A 14,850-nucleotide genomic window follows, 5' to 3' on the forward strand; every position below is an offset into this window, starting at 1 on the left:
TCTGAGGCTTCGGACGTGGCCCCTCCTGCGAAGCTCGGACACGAAGAAAATAACATGCGTTAGACCTTCACTGTACCACTTCGGATAAGGCCATGTGCTCGGATGACTCAACAGGACACGTGGCGCATGCGAGGCGAGGGTGACGTGGCAAAACGTGACTATGTGAATTTTCTCGATTTTCGCGCCAAAACTTCTAAAATTCATAACTTTCGCATAAGAGCTCCGTTTTTGACGTTCTTTATATGCACGCGTAGCTAAAATTACGATCTACAACTTCCGTTTAGACTTCGTCAGCTAATTTTGAATTTAATTTTTTTATTATTATTTTTAACAGACCGGGACATGAAATCCGTTAAAAATTCATAACTTCTTCATCCGACGTCCATTTTCATCATAATTTTTACCGTTGTGCTACTAATGATGAGACCTTCAATTCTCGTTTAGGTTGTGTCGGCTAAAACTCGCTCGATCTGAAGTTCGAGTTTTTAGCTGTCTACTGCTAAGCTGAAACTTCGAAAAATCATAACTTCCTCATACGAAGTCAGATTTGGGCGTTCTTTTTATCGAACTTCTCGGTTTAACGAATACTACGAATTTCATTTAGATCACTAAGGCTAAAAAGTAGTTTATCAAAAACTCACTTTTTACGACATTCAGCACCATGTCGGTTTTGTCGCGAAACTTCGACAGGTCATAACTTCTTCGTTATAACTCGGATTTTGGTATTCTTTATATCCCCGAAATACTTGTTTCGACCACTACAACTTTATGTAAGCATATCGGGCTTATCTCAAACTTTGATTTTGACGCTTATTTTTATTCTTAATTAATTTAGCCCTAATAATTAAGCATAAAACACATAATTCACATAATTCCTTTTCATTTCTTCAAAATGAGTTACAAAGGTTAACCTAGACTATCACCTCAATATAAATGCCTAGGCTAAAAACACGAGTGTTACAGTCTTAATGGATTAATACCATGTGTTAAGGACTTGTTGGTCGTCCAAAGTCTTAAAGTTTGAGACTTTATGGTTCCGAGACACATTTGGTCAATGGATCTGGAATTTAGGCTTAAGTGCTTAAGCCATTAAGTACTTATTGGAATTTTGAATACGGCGAGGGTACGCCCCACATACGCAGTCATCGTTCCCGTTTTTCAGTCAATATAAGGATCGCTTACGGCCCGCGTAGCTTCGGGGTACGCCCTCTAATGGGTTTTTGCGAGTTCGACTTTGGATTTGGGCCAGTTTGGCTTGGGCCATTGCTAGACTATCTGAATAGAAGTTTCTTGGGCCAATTATGGAAATGGACCTTAGGATGAGGCCCATTTAAAGTGTTGGGCCCAATTTGGAAAATTGGGCCAAATATGGGCCTTGTTTATTTGAGCCTTTGGATCAAGGATTTGGAGTTGGGCCTTGGCCCAAATTAGAGACAGGGTAAAATGGACTATTACCCTATGTTTGAGCCCTTAGCCAAGAATGATATTCCAACTGTTGATTAGTGTTTGTTTATTGTAATAGTTCGGGATTTTTGGTGAGTCAGTAGCCGGATGTTTTTAATTCAGTTCGGCATTGTGAGGTGAGTTTTCCTCACTATACCCAACGGTCGAAGGCACCAAGGCCGACTCTTTTGATTGTTATCCTGTTTATTATTGTTGTAATATGTCAGATTGGTAGCCTTGGTAGATAGGGTGTTTCTATTTGGCTATGATCTGTTAGATCGGTATCCTGGTAGATAGGATGTTGCTATGTTCAGTAATTTGTAGATCAGTTTGGCTGTCTGTAGACTGGTTATGTGATTAATTGCTATTTATATGTCGACATGTGTGCATGTGTGTGGTTGGGTTGAGGCAGTCATGCTTTGTGTTGTAGGCCAACAGAGCCAGGGCGGTCCAAATAGACTGAAGTCCTACAAAGCGATCCAGTCAGACCGAAGGCCCGATGAGTGGTCCGGATAGGCTATAGGCCCTGCGAGGCGGTCCAGTCATGTCGAAGGCTCGGGAGTGGTCCAGATAGGCCGAAGGACCTACGATGTGGTCTAGTTAGGCTGAAGGCTCATTATGCATGTTGTTATTGGTTATGATTGTGTGGTGGTATTTTGGGGAAGACTCATTAGCTTCGGGCTTACAGTTTTTGGTTATGTTTCAAGTACTTCAGATGTTCGTGGGAAGGCGAAATCGTGCACCTCCTCATATTTTATGTTATGATTTCTGGGATTTCTCTGATGTTAAACTATTTTGAAAACAATTTGTAAACAATGAATGGTGTTGGAATGTTTAAAAAGTTTAATTTTTTCATGAATTTTATGGATGTTACAGAAGTGTTTTTGGCAACCTTCTTGGAATGGACATAATTGAGGATATAGGTGGTTGTCTCTAAGGCATACCACCAGAAAGAAATGGGAAGAAAAGCTCAACTCATCATGGAACGAACCATGTCTAACAAGGTCTAATTGTGCCTCCCAGACACACCTTTAAGTTGTGGTGTCCTATGAGGAGTCAATTGTGAAACAATTGCATGTTCCTTGAGATAGTCGTGGAACTTGATACAAAGATATTCCCCACCTCAGTCAGATCATAGCATCTTTATCTTCCTGCCTAATTGATTATTGACTTCATGATTAAACTCTTTGAACTTTTCAAAGGTTTTTTTATTTATGTTTGATTAAGTCGATATAACCATATCTGTTATAATCGTCTGTAAATGTCACATAAAATCGATTAGCATCCCTTGTTGTGGATCTGAAAGGGCCCTCACACATCTATATGTATGAGATCCAACAAACCTTCTGTAACACTGTAAATTTTCAAATAAATTTTTCATTTTTAAAATCACATAACTCAATATCACATTTCCCAAAAACTCCAAAAATGTATAAGTTGTCAAAACACAAGTAAAACACGTTTAATAAAATCCCAGAATCCTAAAAATCATGATCTTTAACTGGTGTGTACAATCGAGCCGACGGCTTCCCGCGATCCTGAAAAGTACCTGAAACACATATCACACAACACGGTAAGCACGAAGCTTAATGAGTTCCCCAAAATACCACATACACAAATAGTAAGCCTCTCATGGCTATAGCTCGACATGGACCCTCTGATCATCCGTCTCGGTGAGGACCCTCCGGTCTCACTGCTCGGTGTGTACCCTCCGGTCATGTCTCTCAGTGAAGACCCTCTAGTCTCACAGCTCGGATTGGACCCTCCGGTCATGTATCTCAGTGAAGACCCTTTGGTCTCACAACTCGGTTTGGATACATTGGTCCACACTCAGTAAGGTGTAGAATAATATAGCATATATCACAAGGACAAAATGCATAATATCACATAACTCAGTATGAGCACATAGGAACCTCCGGTCGATAACTCAAATAAGACCCTCCGGTCATACAGTATTACTAATCTGGTAAGTATAGTTGGAAGATCACCTCAACTGCCACACGAGAACCCTTACACTATCGTTGCTGTTGCACACTAACTCCTGGACTGGGCCAAAACAACCCAACACTATAATCAAGGACTATACAAGGCTACACCCAACATTATGCCCCATGGATGGCCCAACTAGCAAGGACCATTACTGACCCAACTCATATGGCCCACCAAGGCCCAAGACCAAAAAGGTCCTCAAGATTCACTAATGGACCAATCTTTTAAATTGGGCCCAAACCCTTGCTTGGGCCTTACCATAAAGCCCACGACTTAACCCTAGTCCAAAACACCCTTTCTTAGATGGCCCAACCAGTCACCAGTAATTGGGCCTAAAAGACATCCCAAACCGAAGCCCAAATATGCAAACCCACTCAAACAGAGTACGCAAGGCGTACTCAGTGGTGCGCTGCACGTACTAGCTTAATGGCTTGTACGTTGCGTGTACTGGCTTGTACGCCAGCGTACATCCCTCTTAAACCTACTTTTCCATTAAGCACTTAATGCTTTAAGCCATATGTCCAAACTAAAGATATGAGTCCCAAATCATGTTTAAACCCATAAAGTCACTGGCTTGGTGACTTTGCATGCCCCACATAAGCCCAAATTCATAAAATGACATTCTACTTCCATGAAAATGGTCTTATCTCTTGCATGAACCAATTAAGACTTCCAAAATAACAATTTTATGATTCTAGGTCCCAAATAACACTGGAAAGGGCAACTCTAAGCTCCAAAAACGACATGTACTTAAGGGACTTCATCAATGGGACCAAAAGAGTCCATAAACTCAACCCAAAAGAGATCCAAAAAAATAACCACCAAGTTTGAGACTTTGTACCTAAATCAGAGCCAAAGGCTGATTAGGTTCTAGATCTAAAAGCTCTAGCTTCTTCAATGAATCTTCAAGAGTGAGCACCTTCTTCAAAATTACCAAAACACTGTTCTAATGGTCTTATAAGCTCCAAGAGCACACAAGAAGGATTAGGGTTTCGTGAAAGTTTTCCAAGGGTGAGAGGGAGGCTGATCTTTGAGGCATTATGTTCTTTGTATAGTGTCCATCGCTAAAATTAGGGTTTTTCATTCTAACCCTCATACGCTCCACATACCTTCTTGTACGCCCCGTGTACGAGGCCACACACCCCGACTCGATACTCGCACCTACGCTGCGTGTTCTTCCTAGCTACGCCTCTCACATACCTTTTCTCCTCGGTACGCCATGCGTATCACTCGGTACACTCCGTGTACTAGGGTTTTATATCAAACCCTAACTCTTACAAATGCCATAACTCACTCGATACAGCTCCGATCTCGACTATCCACATATCCATAGTAAGGCACGGAGACGCTCAACACTTGTAACATCCCAAAAATACATACCAAAATTTTTTCATTTTTAAATCAGTGCTTTTGAAAAACATTAGTAAATAAACATCGCTCGATCATAACATTTCATAAACATATTTCGTGTCTGAAATCCAACACACAAAAACAACCATAATGCCAGAGTACAAAATCCCAGAATAGATCATGATGTGGACAAACAGAGTGCGTGTATGATGTGCCGCTACCGTGCCAGCTCCTTCCCTTTCGATGAAGAGGTACCCGAAAACAAAACTGTAAACTGTAAGCACAAAGCTTAGTGAGTTTCCCCCATAATGCCACATACCATACAATCATATAATGAACAGTTAAGGGATACGGGCCTCGCCCACACCCATGGGGATACAGGCCTCGCCCACACTCCGCTATTTGGGAGATGCGGGCCTCGCCCACACTCCGCTATCTGAGAGATACAGGCCTCGCCCACACTCCGCTATCTGAGAGATACGGGCCTAGCCCATACTCCGCTATCTGAGAGATACGGGCCTAGCCCATACTCCGCTATCTGAGAGATACGGGTCTCGCCCACACCCCCTTACTGAACCATAACAAACAAGTATCACACAGACAATGAGTATAAACAATTCTATCATACTAGCAGGTATCACAATCAAACTCAACTATGAGATACGGGCTCTGCCCATACTCCGATACTAACATATCGTCTATACGGGCCGGCCTTGGTGCCTTAGACCCGTCCCTACTGGAAGGAAAACTCACCTCGAGAGTAGCTGTTGAAAACTTGCTCAACCTACGCTTGGCTACCGCACCGGTAATCCCTCCGGCTATAAATCCGTAAATATGGATTAGGTACTCATAAATACCCCTTAGGTCAAATGACTGGTCAAAGTCAACTCTCTGATTGACTGGACTCGCCGAGTCCTTCTACATCTAGTCTGACTCTGACTCATCAGGTTCCTGTTCCCACTCACTGAGTCAACCTGACTCGCTAAACGGGGACAACTAACAAACTCATGACTGGACTCACCGATTCCAAGGGAGACTCGCCGAGTCCGACGAACAGATATCACAAGTCGCTCCAATCTTCCCTTAGAACATCAACCTTGGAGATTTGGAGATTCCGGGACTATAGCTACACGTTAAATTGCTAATTCCGTGTGCGGTTACGAAGGGTTGGACCTTCTACACTTAAACCCTACTGAAATCGGGGAAAGTTCATACGACTCGTCGAGTTGGAAGAACAACTCGTCGAGTTCAAGGCTATATTCAAGGGACTCGTCGAGTTCAAGGCCATCTTCATGGAACTTGCCGAGTGCACTTTAGCACTCGCCGAGTCCCCTTCGACTCTACACCCATTCTGGCCAACCCTGAGACATGCAACGGATCCATCTTATGGGTCTCAGTTCCTAGGGTCTGGTTATCACATATACACACGAAATCTGGGGGTTTTAAGGCTTGAAGACCACCCATAAGGGACAAAAGGAACCTAAGAGCTAATGAGCAAAGTAGGGGGGTTTATTACCTGATTTGATGCCTTCCAAAGAGTGGATTTCGGGTCTACCTTCACTTTTGGAACACTCCACTTCTTCCTTCTTCTTCTAAGCTCCAAAACCTTCTTTGGAAGATCAAAATCTCTCAAGAACACAAAAAGGGGCTAGGGTCGTTCTCTACTGCTCTCTGGGAGTAAATGGGACGAAATGGGTGTTTTTGAGTGGGTAAAATAGGGTTTAATGTCTTAAAATAGAGTTTCATCCAGACGAGTGGACTCGCCGAGTCCATGCATCGACTCGTTGAGTTCCCCGTTTAAATTCCGTGTCTGCCTCGCTGATACTCGGCGAGTCGGGATGCAGACTCGTCGAGTTCATGGCAAAATTAAGAAAAATACTTAAATAAAATCGTACCAGGAATCTGGTGTTACAAATCTCCCCCACTTATTTTAGATTTCGTCCTCGAAGTCTGTCGCTTCTTCCCGGAACAGTTCCGGGTAATGCTCCATCATCTCATTCACGGGCTACCAAGTCCATTCCAAGCCCTTCCGGTGCTGCCATTGCACCTTCACCAACTCCCCCCTTTTGTTCCTTAGTTCCTTCGATTTTCGGCCTAGGATGGCCACAGGCCGCTCGATATAATTCAGGCTGTTATCAACCTGGATGTCCTCCAAAGGCACCACTACTGAGTCGTCCACCAGGCACTTCTGCAGCTGGGAGACATGGAAAGTGTTATGGATCTGACTGAGTTCGGCTGGCAGATCCAGTCGGTATGCCACATTGCCCACTCGAGCCGCAATCCTAAATGGTCCAATATACCTGGGACCCAACTTGCCTCGTCTCCTGAATCGAATGACGCCCTACCATGGCGACACTTTCAGGAGAACCGTATCCCCGACCTGGAACTCCAGGTCTGATCGGCGCCTATCGGCATAACTCTTCTGCCGACTCTGAGCAGTCTGAAGCCTGCTCTGGACCTGTTGAATCTTCTATGTTGTCTTGAGCACTACTTCGGTGCTCCCCATGACTCTCTGACCAACCTCGCCCCAACATATCGGGGTCCTGCACTTCCTCCCATGCAACATCTCGAAGGGAGGATGATCGATACTCGCATGATAGCTATTATTATACGAGAATTCTGCCAACGGAAGGTAGGTATCCCAGCTACCTCCGAAGTCTAAAACACATGCCCGCAGCATGTCCTCCAGAGTCTGCATGGTCCGCTCACTCTGGCCGTCCGTCTGCGGGTGAAAGGCGGTACTAAAAATGCAGTCGAGTACCCAGCTCGTCATGAAACTTCTTCCAAAACCTAGAAGTGAACCACACATCCCTATCCGAAATTACCGAAACTGGTACTCCGTGCTACGCCACTACCTCTCTGATGTAAATATCAGCCAATTTCTCGGCCGAGATGCTCTCCTGAATTGGAATAAAGTGGGCGCTCTTGGTCAATCCATCGACGATGACCCAAATCGAATCCACTCCCCGCGCGGTCCTGGGAAGCTTGGTGATAAAATCCATCATAATATCTTCCCATTTACACAATGAGATATCCAACGGCTGCATCTTTCCATGCGGTCTCTGATGCTCGGCCTTGACCTTCCTGCAGGTCAAGCACCGCTCGACGTACCAAGACACATCCCGCTTCATGCAGGACCACCAATAGTCCAGATGAAGATCGCTATACATCTTCGTCGCCCCGGGATGAATGGAGAATCCAGATTTGTGCGCCTCTTCCATCAAGATCTGGCGCACTCCTCTGTGGTATGGCACCCACACCTTGCGGTGTAATGTCAATAATCTTGTACTCTCATAGTCAAAGGAGGAAACCTGACCCACTATGCGCTCACTCTTCCGATGTTCTTTCTTCATGGCCTCCTGCTGAGCCTCCCGAATCCGCTCCAAAAGCGGAGTCACCATTGTCATCCGCATGCAAATATCCCTAATCGGCGCCGCCTTGCGGCTAAGCGCATCGGCCACCACATTGGCCTTCCCTGGGTGGTAAAGGATTTCACAATCATAATCCTTTACCACATCAAGCCACCGATGCTGCCTCATATTCAGATTTGGCTAGTCCATGAGGTACCTCAAGCTCTTGTGGTCCGTGTAAATCGTACAACGAACCCCATAGAGGTAATGACGCCAAATCTTGAGGGCGAACACAACAACCCCCAACTCCAAATCATGCGTCGGGTAGTTCGTCTCGTGAAGCTTCAGCTGCCTTGACGCGTAGGCGATGACATACCCTCTCTGCATCAATACCGCTCCCAAACCTGCGATGGATGCGTCACAGTACACCACAAAATCCTCCATGCCCTCGGGCAGGGCAAAGATTGGCGCCTCGCACAATCTCTGTCTCAGCATCTCGAATGCGGCCTGCTGCTCAGGCCCCCAACGGTACACCACCGACTTCTTAGTTAGTCGGGTGAGCGGAACTGATATCTTGGAGAAGTTCTGAATAAATCTCTGATAGTAGCCTGCCAATCCTTGAAAGCTCCGAATCTCTGATGGAGACCTCGGAACCTCCCAACTCATCACAGCCTCCACTTTGGCCGGATCTACCGAAATCCCGTTCTGGTTGACAAGGTGCCCAAGAAACTGCACCTCGCGCAACCAGATCTCACACTTGGAGAACTTAGCATACAAGTTCTCCTTCCTCAAGGACTCCAGAACCTCTCGCAAATGCTCCTCGTGTTGCTCTCGTGTCTTGGAGTAAACCAAGATATCATTAATAAATACTATCACCGACCGGTCTAATATCGGTCTACACATGCGGTTCATGAGGTCCATGAACGCGACAGGAGCATTGGTGAGCCCGAATGGCATCACCACAAACTCATAATGGCCATAACGCGTCTGAAATGCAGTCTTCTGTATGTCCTCCTCTCTGACCCTCATCTGGTGATACCCTGAACGCAAATCAATCTTGGAGAACCAAGATGCTCCCTGTAGCTGGTCAAAGAGGTCATCAATCCTCGGGAGTGGGTAGCGGTTCTTCACCGTTACCTTATTCAGCTCCCTATAATCGATACACATCCGATGCGATCCATACTTCTTCTTCACAAACAGAATCGGGGCTCCCCAGGGTGAACTGCTAGGTCTGATAAAACCCTTGTCCAACAGCTCCCGCAGCTGTGCAGACAACTCCTGCATCTCGGGAGGAGCCAACTGATACGGTGCCTTGGCTATCGGAGCCGCACCAGGGACTAGGTCGATCCTGAACTCCATCTGTCATTCCGGAGGTATCCCAGGCAGCTCATCAGGGAATACGTCCGTAAACTCTCGTACCACGGGTACATCGTCCACCGTAGTCCTACCCGCCTCTCGGGTAATCACAACATAGACGACATAACACATGCAACCCTGCTGAAGGTAACACCTAGCTCTCGCTGCTGAACATAGAGCTGGTCCTCACTGTGGCCTCTCACCCCTAATCACTAGCTCTCCCCCACCTGGGGTTCTGATCCACACCAGCTGCTGCGCGCAGTCGATCACCGCCCCATTAGGGCTGAGCCAATCCATGCCTATAATCACCTTGTTCCCACACAATGGAATGGGAACCAAATCCACCAAGTAGCGATCCTCAAATAACCTTAGCACACAATCTCAGAAGACCTCAGATGCTCGCACTGACCGTTCGTCCGCAATCTCTACCTCTAAAGGGCATTCTAACATGCATGCAGACTCAGAAAACTTCTTGCTAAGCGCAAGAGAAACAAACGATCGGGTGGCACCCGAGTCAAACAACACCTGTACTGGGATACCGTTCACATGGAACGATCCTAAACTTATACACACAGAGCACATATCAATATCATAAACATCATATAAATACGTCAGAGGGAAAGAATCATACACGTCATAACATCGGGTGTAGCGCGTGCCTCCTCAGCTGTCAGCTGAAATGCCCGGCTCCTCACCATCGGAGCCTCTGCCTTGCCCTGCCTGCCATCTGTAATCCGCAGGGTCGCTGGAGCTGGCGCCTTTACTGGCGTGGTTGCTGCCAACTGGGGGCAGTTGGCCCTCTTGTGGCCCCTCTGGTTGCAGTGGAAATACAGCAACTCAAATGTCTGAAAAACCGGAGTAGGGTCAGTACAATCCCTGCTAAACTGTCCCGTCTTGCCGCACTTGTAGCTGCCCGACGATCCCAACTTACACGCTCCCTCGTGCGACCTGCCGCATTTCCTACAGCGAACTGGTCCTGAGTGGCCTTTCGACCTACCATCTGATCCCTTGGGCTTCTTCCCCGAAGCCCCTGTCACCTGTCCCTCCTCTACCTTCCTCTTTCGGATGTGCTCCAGATCTATCTCCCTCTCCCTTGCCCTAGCAATCATAAAATCCAGGGTCGGGCAAGCTGAAAGACTGACATGCTCCCGAATGTCGGCTCGCAGCATGTCGTGGTAGCGGGTCCTCCTCATATCCTCATCACTCACATACTGGGGCACCAGCAACGCCCTCTCCCGGAACTTGGCGGTGATCTCCGCCACAGTCTCCGTCGTCTGTCTCATATCCAAAAACTCCCTGGCTAACTGCTGGAGCTCCACTGCAGGTGCGAACTCCGCTCTGAACTGGGTCACAAAGTCTGGCCATGTCATAGCCTTAACAGCCAAGGCTCCCAATGAGTCACCAACAGAATCCCACCAGTCTCTAGATCTGTCTCTCAAACACCCTGCTACATATCTCACCTTCGACCCCTCGGGGCAGAAGCTGGTCAGCTGCACAGACTCAGTGTCTGCGATCCATCGTCTGGCCGCAATGGGGTTCTTTGCCCCATGGAAATCCATCGCACCGCTGCTCCTGAAGTCCTTGAAGGACAGTGTGCGAGATCCTGACTGGCCAGATGCCATGTCACTCCTGAACGCCCTGAGGCGGTCCTCCATCAGCTCAACTATCCCTTCCTTGATCGATCCGAAAATGATGGGGGTCGACTCAAGGATGCCTCTGGTGATCTCTGACGTGATGAACTCGCGTAGCCTCTCATCCATTGGTTCGCAACCTGAACCCGAACCCGATCCCTCTCCCAGACTCCAACTGTTGGCCTCGAACGTAGTACCACCATTCTGCAATACATAACGACAACTGTCAGTGGTACTAATACATCTAGAGGGAGCACATCTTCTGTAAGGTCCCTGCTGGTCTTGCCTCAGCCTTCCTCAATTCAAGTACGGATCCTATGCTTCTAGTAGTACGGGCCCATACTACCTTCCACATCTATCCGTACTTTCCTCAAGAACTGTCTTGGCTCCACCAAATCCCTTCTACTACTACTGCTGATCCCGAGCTAATCTCATCCTAGGTTTGCCCTAGGTAATCACCATCCCACCCTCCGCCATCAGCTGCATAAGAAGTTCCTGCCTTCTTCCCCTAACTAGCTCGCGAATACTATTACATATTACTCAGACTAGATAATTCTTTGAATGGAAGGTCCTATCCTATAATGGTTGGACTCAAACAAGAGCTGCGAAATAGGGCTAGACCAAACCTTCTGAAATTATTTAGTCCTTGCAATATGAAACTTAACATATTCGTTTACTAGTTAGTGAAAGACGACTAGAACCCCTAAAAGCACATAGCAAGCAGCATTTGGGCATTGAGCACACATAATCAAGTATATACTACTCTGGCTATCATACTGACTGATCTGTACTAGCATACAATGCTAAGCTCATACTATCAGGCATAACCTAAACAGGCTATCCTACTACTGTCTACTCAGTACTAGCATGCAATTTTCATAAAGCTGGAACACATAAAGCAGGCACATAAGGCATCATTCCTAGATCCTTAGTCCTATTCTAGCATGTTGTTCTACTGAAACTGAAACTGATAATTACAACAATAACTTGTATGGGTACTTTGGGGAAAACTTACTTGAGCTCGGCCAGTCGCGCACATCATACACCTTGTTCTTTCTCGAAACTCTTTTACTTAGTCTTTAGAAAATTATTTCTTTTAAAAAAAATATTTTAATCCCTCGATTTGAGTCCAGACACCCCCGAAGGTGTATCCGAATCCCTCAAACCAGGACTCTAATACCAACTTGTAACATCCCAAAAATACATACCAAAATTTTTTCATTTTTAAATCAGTGCTTTTGAAAAACATTAGTAAATAAACATCGTCTGATCATAACATTTCATAAACATATTTTGTGTCTGAAATCCAACACACAAAAACAACTATAATGTCAGAGTACAAAATCCCAAAATAGATCATGATGCGGAAAAACAGAGTGCGTGTATGATGTGCCGCTACCGTGCCAGCTCCTTCCCCTTCGATGAAGAGGTACCTGAAAACAAAACTGTAAATTGTAAGCACAAAGCTTAGTGAGTTTCCCCCATAATGTCACATACCATACAATCATATAATGAACAGCTAGGGGATACGGGCCTCGCCCACATCCATGGGGATACGGGCCTCGCCCACACTCCGCTATTTGGGAGATACGGGCCTCGCCCACACTCCGCTATCTGAGAGATACGGGCCTTGCCCACACTCCGCTATCTGAGAGATACGGGCCTTGCCCACACTCCGCTATCTGAGAGATACGGGCCTCGCCTACACTCTGCTATCTGAGAGATACGGGCCTCGCCCACGCCCCCTTACTGAACCATAACATACAAGTATCACACAGGCAACGAGTATAAACAATTCTATCATACTAGCAGGTATCACAATCAAACTCAACTATGAGATATGGGCTCTACCCACACTCCGATACTAACGTATCGTCTATACGGCCCGGCCTTGGTGCCTTAGACCCGTCCCTACTGTAAGAAAAACTCACCTCGAGAGTAGATGCTGAAAACTTGCTCACCCTACGCCTGGCTGCCGCACCGGTAATCCCTCCAGCTATAAATCTGTAAACATGGATTAGGTACTCATAAATACCCCTTAGGTCAAATGACTGGTCAAATTCAACTCTTTGATTGACTGGACTCGCCGAGTCCATAAAGCGACTCGCTGAGTCCTTCTACGTCTAGTCCGACTCTGACTCATCAGGTCCTTATTCCCACTCACTGAGTCAGCCTGACTCGCTAAACGGGGACAACTAACAAACTCGCGACTGGACTCGCCGAGTCCAAGGGAGACTCGCCGAGTCCGACGAACAGATCTCACAAGTCGCTCCAATCTTCCCTTAGAACATCAACCTTGGAGATTTGGAGATTCTGGGACTATAGCTACACGTTAACTTGCTAATTCCGCGTGCGGTTACGAAGGATTGGACCTTCTACACTTAAACCCTACTGAAATCGGGGAAAGTTCATACGACTCACCGAGTTGGAAGAACAACTTGTCGAGTTCAAGGCTATATTCAAGGGATTCGTCGAGTTTGAAGAACAACTCGTCGAGTTTAAGGCCATCTTTATGGAACTCACCGAGTGCACTTTGGCACTCGCCGAGTCCCCTTTGACTTTACACCCATTCTGGCCAGCCCTGAGACATGCAACGGATCCAAGTTATGGGTCTCAGTTCCTAGGGTCTGGTTATCACATATACACACGAAATCTGGGGGTTTTAAGGCTTGAAGACCACCCATAGGGGACAAAAGGAACCTAAGAGCTAATGAGCAAAGTAAGGGGGGGTTATTACCTTATTTGATGCCTTCCACAGAGTAGATTTCGGGTCTACCTTCACTTCTGGAGCACTCCACTTCCTCCTTCTTCTTCTATGCTCCAAAACCTTCTTTGGATGATCAAAATCACTCAAGAACACAAAAAGGGGCTAGGGTCGTTCTCTACTGCTCTCTGGGAGTAAATGGGACGAAATGGGTGTTTTTGAGTGGGTAAAATAGGGTGCAATGTCTTAAAATAGAGTTTCATCCAGACGGGCGGACTTGCCGAGTCGATGCATCGACTCGCCGAGTTCCCAGTTTAAATCCCGTCTCCGCCTCACTGATACTCGGCGAGTCGGGACGCAGACTCGCCGAGTTCATGGCAAAATTAAGAAAAATACTTAAATAAAATCGTACCAGGAATCCAATGTCACTACACTATTATGAAGTCATAGTTGCCATCAGATATCCCGAATCTGAAATCCATTCCCTATAAAGCCCAATTGACAAATTATTGAAATACTATTTTTGCTCCAAGTCACAACCGAATACCCATAACATCCAATATAGCCTCCACCTCCAAAATGAGTCCAATAACTAACTTCATCAAGGATTCTAACCCTGCTAATACCTAAACCTTATTTACCATTTTGAAATGAAAACGTCTTGAAAATAGGATGTTACACCTTCACCTCTTTCACAAGATCCAATGAAAGGTGATTTTGTCATCTTCCTCAAAAGACAAGATTCGCATTCATCAACTGGAATTAAGTCAAATGCTTCTAACACTCCCTCCTTTTGCAGTTAGGCGGTGCATTTCTTGTTCATGTGTCCAAGACGAAAATGCCACAAGAATGCCTTGTCTAAACCATTAGACGAATCAATATGGAATACACTATTACCTAAGCTATCAACACAAATCACAGTTTCATACACACCATTACAAGGTAAAGATTCAAACATAAAAATTCCATTCTTATAAACCAAATTGATACATTCATATCATTAAATGAATATCGAAAACCTTGTCTA

Source organism: Lactuca sativa, chromosome 7, assembly GCF_002870075.4.
Source record: "Lactuca sativa cultivar Salinas chromosome 7, Lsat_Salinas_v11, whole genome shotgun sequence".
Lineage (NCBI taxonomy): Eukaryota > Viridiplantae > Streptophyta > Magnoliopsida > Asterales > Asteraceae > Lactuca > Lactuca sativa.